The following is a 10,304-nucleotide window of genomic DNA, read 5'->3' on the forward strand; positions in this document are numbered from 1 at the left end:
TTGCCTAAGACTCCACGCAACAATGTGTCTAGTGTGTGCCTTTAGAAAGTGATTACAACCAACTAAAACTGGGAAACCCAAATTAAATGAAGCATTGCCATTTCCTTGGCATTTGAACCCAAGGCAGATGACCAGTGTGCCATGGCATCTCTGTGTAGGCCTACACTCATTCTGTCCCATACTTACTTTTCCGATTGTACTTCCTTACTTCTTTAATGGGAAAACAATGTATCCTTCTTGGGATGCCTATTTTTCTATTTTCCATTAACCCACATGCTGGGACTATAGACTCAATGAAAAGGTAGGGTGGTTCCAGAAGGGTGATTTTCCCTCACCTCCGAGTGTGAAACTAACACCTGCCTGTTGACCTAACACAGTTTTCACAAAGAACACCCTGCAAGTTTCATGATCATATCATGGGCTTTCAGGCGTTGTGGACTGTGACTACAGGTCAGAAGGACCATCAGCCAGTGTACACACACACACTCACAGAAGTTTCATGAGACCAAATTCAGGCAATACACTCTGATCCCCACCCTCCCCCACCCGCCTACCAGACTCTTGCCTTTCCATCAAAGCCCACTGCCTGCCCCACGTAGGCCAGGTCTGTCCATCCCTCAGAATCAGGACCTTTGGGCTTGGTTTTTTCCTGTTATTCTTCTTTTTCCCACCCTACACGCCATCCCTCAACAGAAAATCAGTTAGTGTGTGAAAATGCTCACACACCGATGTTATCATGAAGCGCTGCACTCTTCCCTGCCTTCCTCCTGTTCGGGCTGTTCCTCTAACCTTAGCTAGAGGCAAGGATAAGCGTCACCTCCTGGAGAAGGCTTCTCCAAGTCTTTGGCAGCCAGGACCTTGGGCTGGGCTCCAGGGCCTTGCAGGGCCTCCTTCCAAAGAACCGAGGCTTTCTTCACCAGTTCTCTCTCTCTCTCTCTCTCTCTCTCTCTGCCCAGCCACAATTCCTTCGGAGGCCTTCTCACCCTTTGCTAACACTCATTCAGACTCTTCTGCCAGGGCCATCTGGATTTTTTAAACTGGCATTATAGTTTTAAAAAAATTCAAATCAAACTGGTATTTAAAAAAACAAACAAACAAAAAACCCTAATCATTGTTAATGTGTAAATGGTTGCCACTGGGATAATTTTGAAATTTTGTATTTAAAAAAATCTAGCCAGTATTTAAGTTCTGCTATGTGTGCCTAACACTGTTAGGAGCACACAGTTAAGACACAAGTTCTTGCATTCAAGAATCATACTGGAAGACAAGATTTAAGTAAATGAAAGCCATTTAAGGATGACCCAAAGAATAAAATAAGTCTGGAATGATTAATAAAATCATAGAATGACACTGTTTCCTCATCTGTGGAATTACAGAGGATTTGATCAGGTTATCCATAAAGTTCCCTCTTTTATTCCAAATAAATGACACTAGATATTTCAAATTTTATTATTTTTATATATAACATATAGTTTATATTATAATGTAATAATATAAATNATTTAGTCAACATTTGAAGTCATTCTGTACTTAAATCCCTAATCTGCCAAAGTCGTGGGACCTCTCTAACTGTAATGTACATTCAAAATTTGTTGAATTTTTCATCCTGTACTTATTTCTTAATTGTTCTTGTTACAGTCATCCCTCCCCTATTTGTCATTTAGCTTTCTGTGGTGTTCCAGTTACCCTCAGACGAGCACAGTTCAAAAATAGGTGAGAACAATACAATTATATATATGCATATATTTATTTAATATAAATTATTATATATATTATATATAATATAAATTATGTTATATTGTATTTTATTTATATAAGTTATGTATTATATATTTAATATATAATACATAATAAAATATAATAATATAAATTATGTTATATAATAAAACAATATAATAACAGTACTATGTGCCAGACACCATTCCTGACAACTCTTCCAATTTTCATAATACCATGAGGTGGCCATTCTAAATCTTCCATGGGGCAGATGGGGAAACTTAGGCACAGAGAGGTTAAGAATTTGCCAATGGGCACACAGCATTGCTGTACGATTGGCATTTGAACCCTAGGCAGATGACCAGTGTGCTGCGGCATCTCTGTGTAAGCCTAAACTCATTCTTTCCCATACTTACTTTTCCAATTGTACTTCCTTACTTCTTTAACAGGAAAACAATGTATCCTTCTTGGGATGCCTATTTTTCTATTTTCCATTAACCCACAAACTTGGCCCTCTCAGTTCAAACTTGTACAATTTGTAACCAAGTTTGTAACATTCTCTTGGCTGCATCTCTTCTCTAGGGATTTCGTTTACTGGAATCTACAAATTTTACTCAGATTTTCGCCGAAAGTCCTGCCTCATTCACTGTATCACTTATCTTTTCAAATTTTCTCAAAATGTGGTAGGCAAAATCTTCATCTTGTAGCTCCCTTTTTTTCTACCCCATTTTAACTTTTGATTCCATAGCCTCCCTGGGAAGACCTCCTCACAGTGCGTCACTGAAACCGGAGTTTCTTCCATGGCTGCTCCCGTCTACTTCATCCCTGCAGCTGCTGCACATCCACCCAAGTCCTCTCAAGACACTGCTGTGGGACTGAGAAATAGGAAAAGGAGGAAAGCCAGGGACAGCCGTGCCACAGTGAATTCCAATACAGGGCAATGAAAACTCATGCTGACGGTACTGTGGTTTCGAGGACAGTGGCATTTGAACTGCGGTTTTGAGGAGAGTGGCATTTGAACTGCGGTTTCGAGGAGAGTGGCATTTGAACTGGTAATAAAGTCCGAGGACATCAAGGACTGAAGGGAGAGCTACTGCCCTGGGCTGAGGGAGGGAGTTGAGTCTGGGGTCTCTGTGTCCCTCAGGCCAGCCATCCCTGACCTCTGCCCTGGAACAAACTGCCTGTGGTGTTCTATGTAGTGTCAAAGCCCAGAAAATGACAAATCATGGTTTTTTACTTGGAATATTCTCCTCACCTGGGTTGCAGCCGAGTAGATCTGAGCCACTGCATATATTACATCCAGTTCCTCACTGAAATTTCAATTGTTTTTCACCCACTCGAGAAGGCATGGCAGAATGTAAGCAAGTCAGCTTGCTGTGCCCACAGACATGACCTCAAATGGGTTTGATTTATTTAGTCAGGTCAGTCATCTGAAAAGGTCAGCCCTTAGCAGTTCCTGGGAATTAATCAGTGGTGTGACACAATGCAGCTGTGATTGCCACAAACCATTGACAACTGGGCAGTGGCAGGCACAGTACTAGGTTATTAACCCCCAGCAGCCTGTGCCCCCCCTTTTTTTAAAAAACTTGCCTTGAATGCCACTAATGAGTGCTTGCTGGGGCGTTAAACAGTCTTGAACCTACATTCTTGCATTGTTTTGGAAGGCGTCCTGTGTTGATACTGAGTGGGGGCCCATACAGACCACATTTTGTCACAAAATAAGGCAGAAAAGAGTGAATCATACACCTGGCAAAAGATCAGAGAACTGTGCTTCAAAAGATTAATAGATGTGTTTCCCTTTTTATGATTAATGAAGATTATTACTGACAATTATTTAAAATGTTTCTAATAATTACAATGGTTGTTCTGGCTTAAACTCATTTCACAAAAGATAAAGAATTATACAGTTCTAATTAAGGTTTGGGAGTAATAGTTAAAACTGGTTTTCCCAAAGTACTTTTCAGCTGTTCCTGCACAAGGAGATGAGTAAAGAATTTGCTCAGGGTCTGTGATGAGCTGGACGCTGGAATGAGGACCAGAATCCAAGCTCCTGACCCCAGACCCAGCTTAGATGATAAGGAGCTTAAATACTCATACTGGAGTTTGGTTGTTCTCGAAGAGGGATTTATGATCCCCAAACCAGGAGCTCCTTTCTCCCCTGGTTTCTTTCAGGACCTTGTGCTGATGCACCTACTCCCAGGAGGCAATCCTGACTGATTTTACTGCCCTCCAGACCAGTCCTTATGTCAGCACTTCTGAACCGACTTTAGTCTTTTGTTTCTTTGTTATTTCTTAAGAGTGAATTTCCTTTCTCCATGTGACCTGAAATATCTTGAAGGCAAAAGACACTTCTATTTATGACTGTGCTTCCTTGACCTTCCTCTCCCACCCTTCTCCCTCTGTACCCCTCTTCCTGCCTCCCTGCCACCCCTCCCCTTCCGCACACAAGTGGAGGCCCAGTGCAGGAAAACCTCAGCCTCCTGGCATCAGGAAGGTTTCAAATTCTCACTGGTAATGGACACACCCCCTCTGGAGGAGCTGGGCTGAAAAATTACTGACCTGGACAAATGCTCCTGATTCAAATGTAAATTCAGACTTAAAAAATAGACCTGGTGATATTCAGAACTTACAATATCGTTTAAACAGACTGGCTTTCTCTGTGAAGATCACTCTTTAGGGGCCCTGAAAAGGAGAGGCCAGGTGGGAAATGCGAACTGCTTCCTCAGGGAGGAGAGTGCAGGGCTCTCCACCAAGTGCTCCCTGGAAGCTCAATGCCTAGCAGAGCCGGGCGCCTTCCGATTGCATCTGCGAACCTAAAGCCCTCAGATGTTTATGCAGCTCTTTGCAGTTTTAAAAGGGTTCCCACACACATGGTTTCACCTGATCCTCATGAGTGCCTTGCCAGGGGTGAAGGCCAGGTTTCACTGTCCTCGCCGTATGAAGAGGAAACCAGATCCCTGGAGTCCACGGAAATGAGAGGAGCCAGGATGTGAGCCCACACATAAATATTCATTGAATTCAACTAATACAGAAATATATGATTATTTTAAGGTAAACAGAATGTCCTTAAGAAGCTCATAATCTAATTGTGGAGAAACGTTCAAAATATTTTTTATTATTTATTTATTTTTGAGATAGAGTTTTGCTGTGTCACCCAGGCTAGAGTGCAGTGTTACGTACTCCACTCACTGCAACCTCCGCCTCCCGGGTTCAAGCGATTCTCCTGCCTCAGCCTCCCTACTAGCTGGGATTACAGGTATGTGCCACCACGCCTGGCTAATTTTTGTATTTTTAGTAGAAATGGGGTTTTACCATGTTGGCCAGGCTGGTCTCAAACTCCTGACCTCAGGTGATCCGTCCGCCTCAGCCTCCCAAAGTGCTGGGATTACATGCGTGAGCCACCACACCCAGCTCCAAAATAAAAATAATTAAAATAACCGTACAAGGAATGAATAAGGCAAGAGCAGACATACTTCATTCTGAAATGAGGCAAGACAGTGCTGTGATGTTTTAGGGAACTGAGGTAACTTTTATCCCGTGACTGAACTGAACTGAAATTTCTGTGTCCTCCACCCCACCCCATTCCAAGTTTCTGCTGAGTATTCTGGGTTTTGCTAGAATTCCTTATGACACATAAAAAGTCTTCAGCTCTACACCTTAGCCATGGCGATGTCTGGCCTTGTCACATCATCTTCAGTCCTGTATTTACCGTGCAACTCAGGGCCAAAACAAAAAAGAATTTTATTTATTTATTTATTTTTTAATTTAAAAGTCACAGGAAACATGAAAAGGGGAAGAGGGAAATTTGTCTTCAGTGTTCCAGGAAAGTCCACCCTCTCCTTCTAGGGGTGGATGTTAGTGGATCTAATGAATCACACATGAAGAGACGAAAAAGAGGAAGGAGTTTCAGGAGAGTATTGACCAGGTCAAAGGAGAGGGTGGGGAAAAGAGCCATGAAATAATTGGGAGACAAACTTTTGGGGGCTTTTGACTGACTGGATGTGGGAATGTTGTGGAAGACTTCTGGCCTGCCATTTCCTGAGAATGGGACTGCTGAGAGAGGAGCTGGGAGGAGCACTGCAAATTTCGCTTTGGACACGTGAGTCATCTGTGAGGGGACCAAGTTGGGAAGGCAAGCAGGGAACTGGACATGTGGGCCTGGAGCACAGAGAAGGGGCTTCGGCAGGCATATTTAGGTGTTGCCATGGTTCCAATGTTCCCTCCAAAACTCATATTGAAATTTAATTCCAAAGTGGCAGCATGGCAAGGTGGGCCCTGTAAAAGGTGATTGGATCATGAAGGCTCTATTCCCACTAATGAATGGATTCATCATGGGAGAACTGGCAGCTTTGTAAGAGAGGAAGAGAGACCTGTGCTAGCACCTTAGCATGCTCAGCCCCCTTGCCATGTCATGCCCTCAACCCCTCAGGACTCTGCAGAGAGTCCCCACCAGCAAGATGGCTCTCACCAAATGCAGCCCCTCAACTTTGGACTTCTCAGCCTCCAGAGCTGTAAGAAATAAATTTCCTTTCTCTATAAATTACCCAGTTTCAGATATTCCCTGTTTTTAATTTTTAATTTTTTGAGACGGAGTCTCACTGTGTCGCCCAGGCTGGAGTGCAGTGGCGCGATCTCAGGTCACTGCAACCCGCCCCCCCCCCCCCCCCGGGGTTCAAGTGATTCTCCTGCCTCGGCCTCCTGAGTAGCTAGGATTACAGGCGCCTGCCACCACGCATGGCTAATTTTTATATTTTTAGTAGAGATGGGGTTTCACCATCTTGGTCAGGTTGGTCTTCAACTCCTGACCTCGTGACCCACCCACCTCGGCCTTCCAAAGTGCTGAGATTACAAGTGTGAGCCACAGCACCTGGCCTCAGTTTCAGATACTCTGTTATAAGCAATAGAAACAGAGGAAGTATCTTTGACATGGAGTGGATACTGGAAGCCATGTGACTTCTGTGGGATCATCTCAAAAGAAAGTGTAAAATGAGAAGACACAAGGGCTCAGGAAAGAGCCCTAGGGAACTCAGAATTTGCACAGCAAGTACTGGGTAAAGGGAGAAAAGGGAGAAGCCTGTCAGGAAGCTGAGGAAGAGCAGCCAGAGGAGGGGAACCCAGGAGAGCATGCTGATAAGGGAGTCAGAAGTGTGTCAGAAGAAGGAAGCAGCCGACAATGTCAGAAGCTGCCAAGAGGCACAATAACATTGAGGGAGGAAGTGAGTGTGGTTGTTTCTTTATGGGCCAGAGTTTTAAAATACCAGGATGAAAGGGCACCTAACAAATAGCAAATACACTAACTTTTGTATTTTGTACCTACCAGACTTCAGACTAAAAAAAGCACAAAGAATACTTGCCAGAGTAGGGAGAAGCCCAGGAAATTACAAGATATCCAGTTTCTGAAATAAATTACAATTATCATCTGAATAGTGTGAAAAAATATACACCTGAAAAAATGTGTGAAAATGGCCAAGAAAACATTGAAAATCAAGGTCACTGGGGGAAGACTTTTACCGCCAGTTATTAAAATTTACTATCAGCTGTACTGACTAGAACAGCTGCCAGAATAGATAATTCAACAAACCAAGATGGGAAGCCCTGAGACTTGAGCTTGGTGGGGACCGTACGTAGGCCCTCTGGCTACCTTCTTTCTCGATGAATAGGTCACACGTCTAACTCCCTTGCAATTAGGTTCACCCACTCAGGTGCCCTTGAGTTAGACTTGAAAGGCAGAAGACAGCGGAGGCCATTTTCCTGCTGCTTGTGATGTAGATGCGAGGCTTCCATAGGAAAGAGGGTCCACCTGTATAAAGAGCCCAACAACCATATTCTCCAGATGTTCAGTCCCTCTTCACCCCCCCAATCCAAATGACAGTCTGAGAGACTGACCATGGAGACTCCACCTGCTGGTCCTCCAGGTGGAGTAACTGATAACAAAAATCTCTAGCTTACTCCTAAGTGTTTATTCTGAAGGCAGAGAATGTACAGCAAGATCAGACTTTTGGCCCAGCTAGCGCTGACTATGCAATATCAAAATTGCACGTAAACAGACTTAAAAAGCAAACAACAAACTGGGAAAATGGCTGTAACATAGGTAACAAAGGGCTGATATTCTATAGAGTTCTTGCAAATGAATAAGACAAAGATGAATCCAAGTGGGCAAAAGATATGTGCAGGCAATCTGCGAAAGTGATGCATAAAAACAGGTTCAACGTTACTAGTAATTAGTGGAATAAAACTTAAAACAACAATGCGAAACCACTGTTCTATCATATTAACAAAGATGACAAAAAATGGTGTGACAGTGCAGGGTGTTGAGAAAAGTTGATGTCGAAGCTGTGCCGTCTTTCTCTGTCTTTCACATTAATCAAACGCCTTCAACAACGAGCACCCCTTTTGACACGAGTTCCTGGACTTTATCCTTAAAAAAAAAAAATGACGTGCACACAGATTTAGCTACAAGTAATTTTGCAAAAGTGAAAAGTTGAAAACAACCCAAATGTACAAAAATAGGGGAGATAATTATGGTACATTTGTATAATAGTATGCCACTTGGTCATTAAAATACCATAGGAGTATATTTTCATAGGCTTATTTCTGGCTGCTGGTGTTACAGGTGGTTTTGCTTTTTTAATTTATCATTTACTATTTTCCTGTAATTATTGTACATTTTAAATAATAATGTATTAAAACTGGCAATTATATGGTGAAAAGGAGAGAAGTGCATTAGTAAATTCTGAAGCAACTGAAATTGTAACTGACCATTAATAAATAAGCATCATTACATACTAACATTTACCTTAAACTAGATTTCATTTTTCTACTATGGGAGGAAAGACCTAAAATACAAATTGACTCGAATTATAGAAAATAAAGTTACAATTCAGGAATATCTGTCTTTGAACTGTGAAATTTGTACCTGTTATATGTGTGTGTGCGCGCGCGTGTGTGTAAAAAATATTTGGAAAGATATCCACTAGTTTAAAACAGTGGTTCCTTTCAGCAGGGTGGGATGAGAGGGGGACAGGAGACAATGTTTCGTTTACACAACTCTGTATGACTTGTTATAATAAGCATGAAAAATCGAAGGTCACTTAAGTAAAAATGGTTATAATTATGAAAATACTTAGAAATATGTAAAGTCTCTATTGTATGATTAGAAATCATAATGCAAAATATGTATACTGTACTTGCAACTATATTCATATATTTCCATGTGAGAGAAGCCTGAAGGGCAATACTCTACAATGAAAATAGCTGTTCAAGTTCATTCATTCGTTCATTTATTCCACAAATGTGTGCTGAACTGCTACTATGTGCCAGGCAACTGTTGCAGGCACCTGGATACAGCAGGCAATCAAAAGTCAAATGTGCCTCCACTCAGGGAACTTAAATTCTAGTAGCGGGAGACAGACAATACATGGTAAACACAGCGAGTATTTTAGGACGTGGTGAGTGAGTGTCGTGGGAAGAGTGTAGCAGGCCAAGGGAGACTAGCAGTGCTCTGGGTCAGGGGCACGTTTAAACAGGTTGGTCAGGAAAGGCCTCACTGAGGTGACACGGGAGTAAAGACTTGAAAGAGCTGAAGGGGTCAGTCCTGGACACACCTGGACGGGGGGTTTTACAAGCAGACAACAGCCAGTGCAGAGGCCAGTGCAGCTAACAGAGGAGGCGGACAGCAGGTCAGATAGCTAGGCAACCAGTGGGTTGTCCGGCTCTGCGGCCATCGTAAGGACTCTGGTAAACTGAGGAGCCGCTGCGCAGCGTGGAGCACAGAAACCACAGGATCCCTGCGGCTGCTGGATGGAAACCCAGCGACTGGGAGGGTAGGGAGGGCAGGGAGACCTAGGTGCTCAGGTGAGGGATGAAGGGGGTGCGGACATGCTGAGGTGCTGCATCCTAGACACAGATTGAAGGTAGCGTCAACAGGATTTCTAGTCAGGTTGTGTCGAGGGTGTGAGAGGGTGAAGCTGGCTCTTCTGGTTCTGGCCTGAGTAAATGGAGCCGCCATTAACGCTGATGGGAAAGACAGGTGGGCCGAGCGGGTTTGGAGGTGGGGGAAGAAAGGGTCTTACTTTCTTCTTCCTTGGAATAATATATTCCAAGCAAATATAATTAAGCAATATATATTTTCTCCTTTAAGAAAATTCCAAATATTATGGTATCGTTCCAAATAAAAAAATCATTTCAAGAGTCCTGACGCAGCAACCATTACATTCCCAGTAACGGGAACGTTCAGTCAGTCCGTGCTCCGGAGAAATTCCACGACAGAACACAGGCCGGGCCGAGATCCCGGCGTTCGAAAAGTGGGGCAAAAACGGAGGCTGCAAATCCATGCCCAGTCCTGGTAAGATGCTCGAAAACGGGAGAGCTGCACAGGAACTTCAAAAACGAGAAGCGGCTCCTAGGATTCAGGGTAAGGGAAAACCGCGGGGCACATGTGGAACTCGGGGTCCGACGTCTGAAGGAGCGGAGGCCGCTTCCGAGGAGCCCGGGGCACCACGGGAACGGCCGCGCCGGCCAGGCCGCCCTCCTCCCGGCAGCCTCGGGCAGGCCGCTCCCGCGCCGCGACGGCGGGCCCGGCCACAGCG

The sequence above is a fragment of the Rhinopithecus bieti genome, unplaced genomic scaffold (genome assembly GCF_001698545.2).
Source record: "Rhinopithecus bieti isolate Rb0 unplaced genomic scaffold, ASM169854v2 scaffold_33891, whole genome shotgun sequence".
NCBI classification, from domain to species: domain Eukaryota; kingdom Metazoa; phylum Chordata; class Mammalia; order Primates; family Cercopithecidae; genus Rhinopithecus; species Rhinopithecus bieti.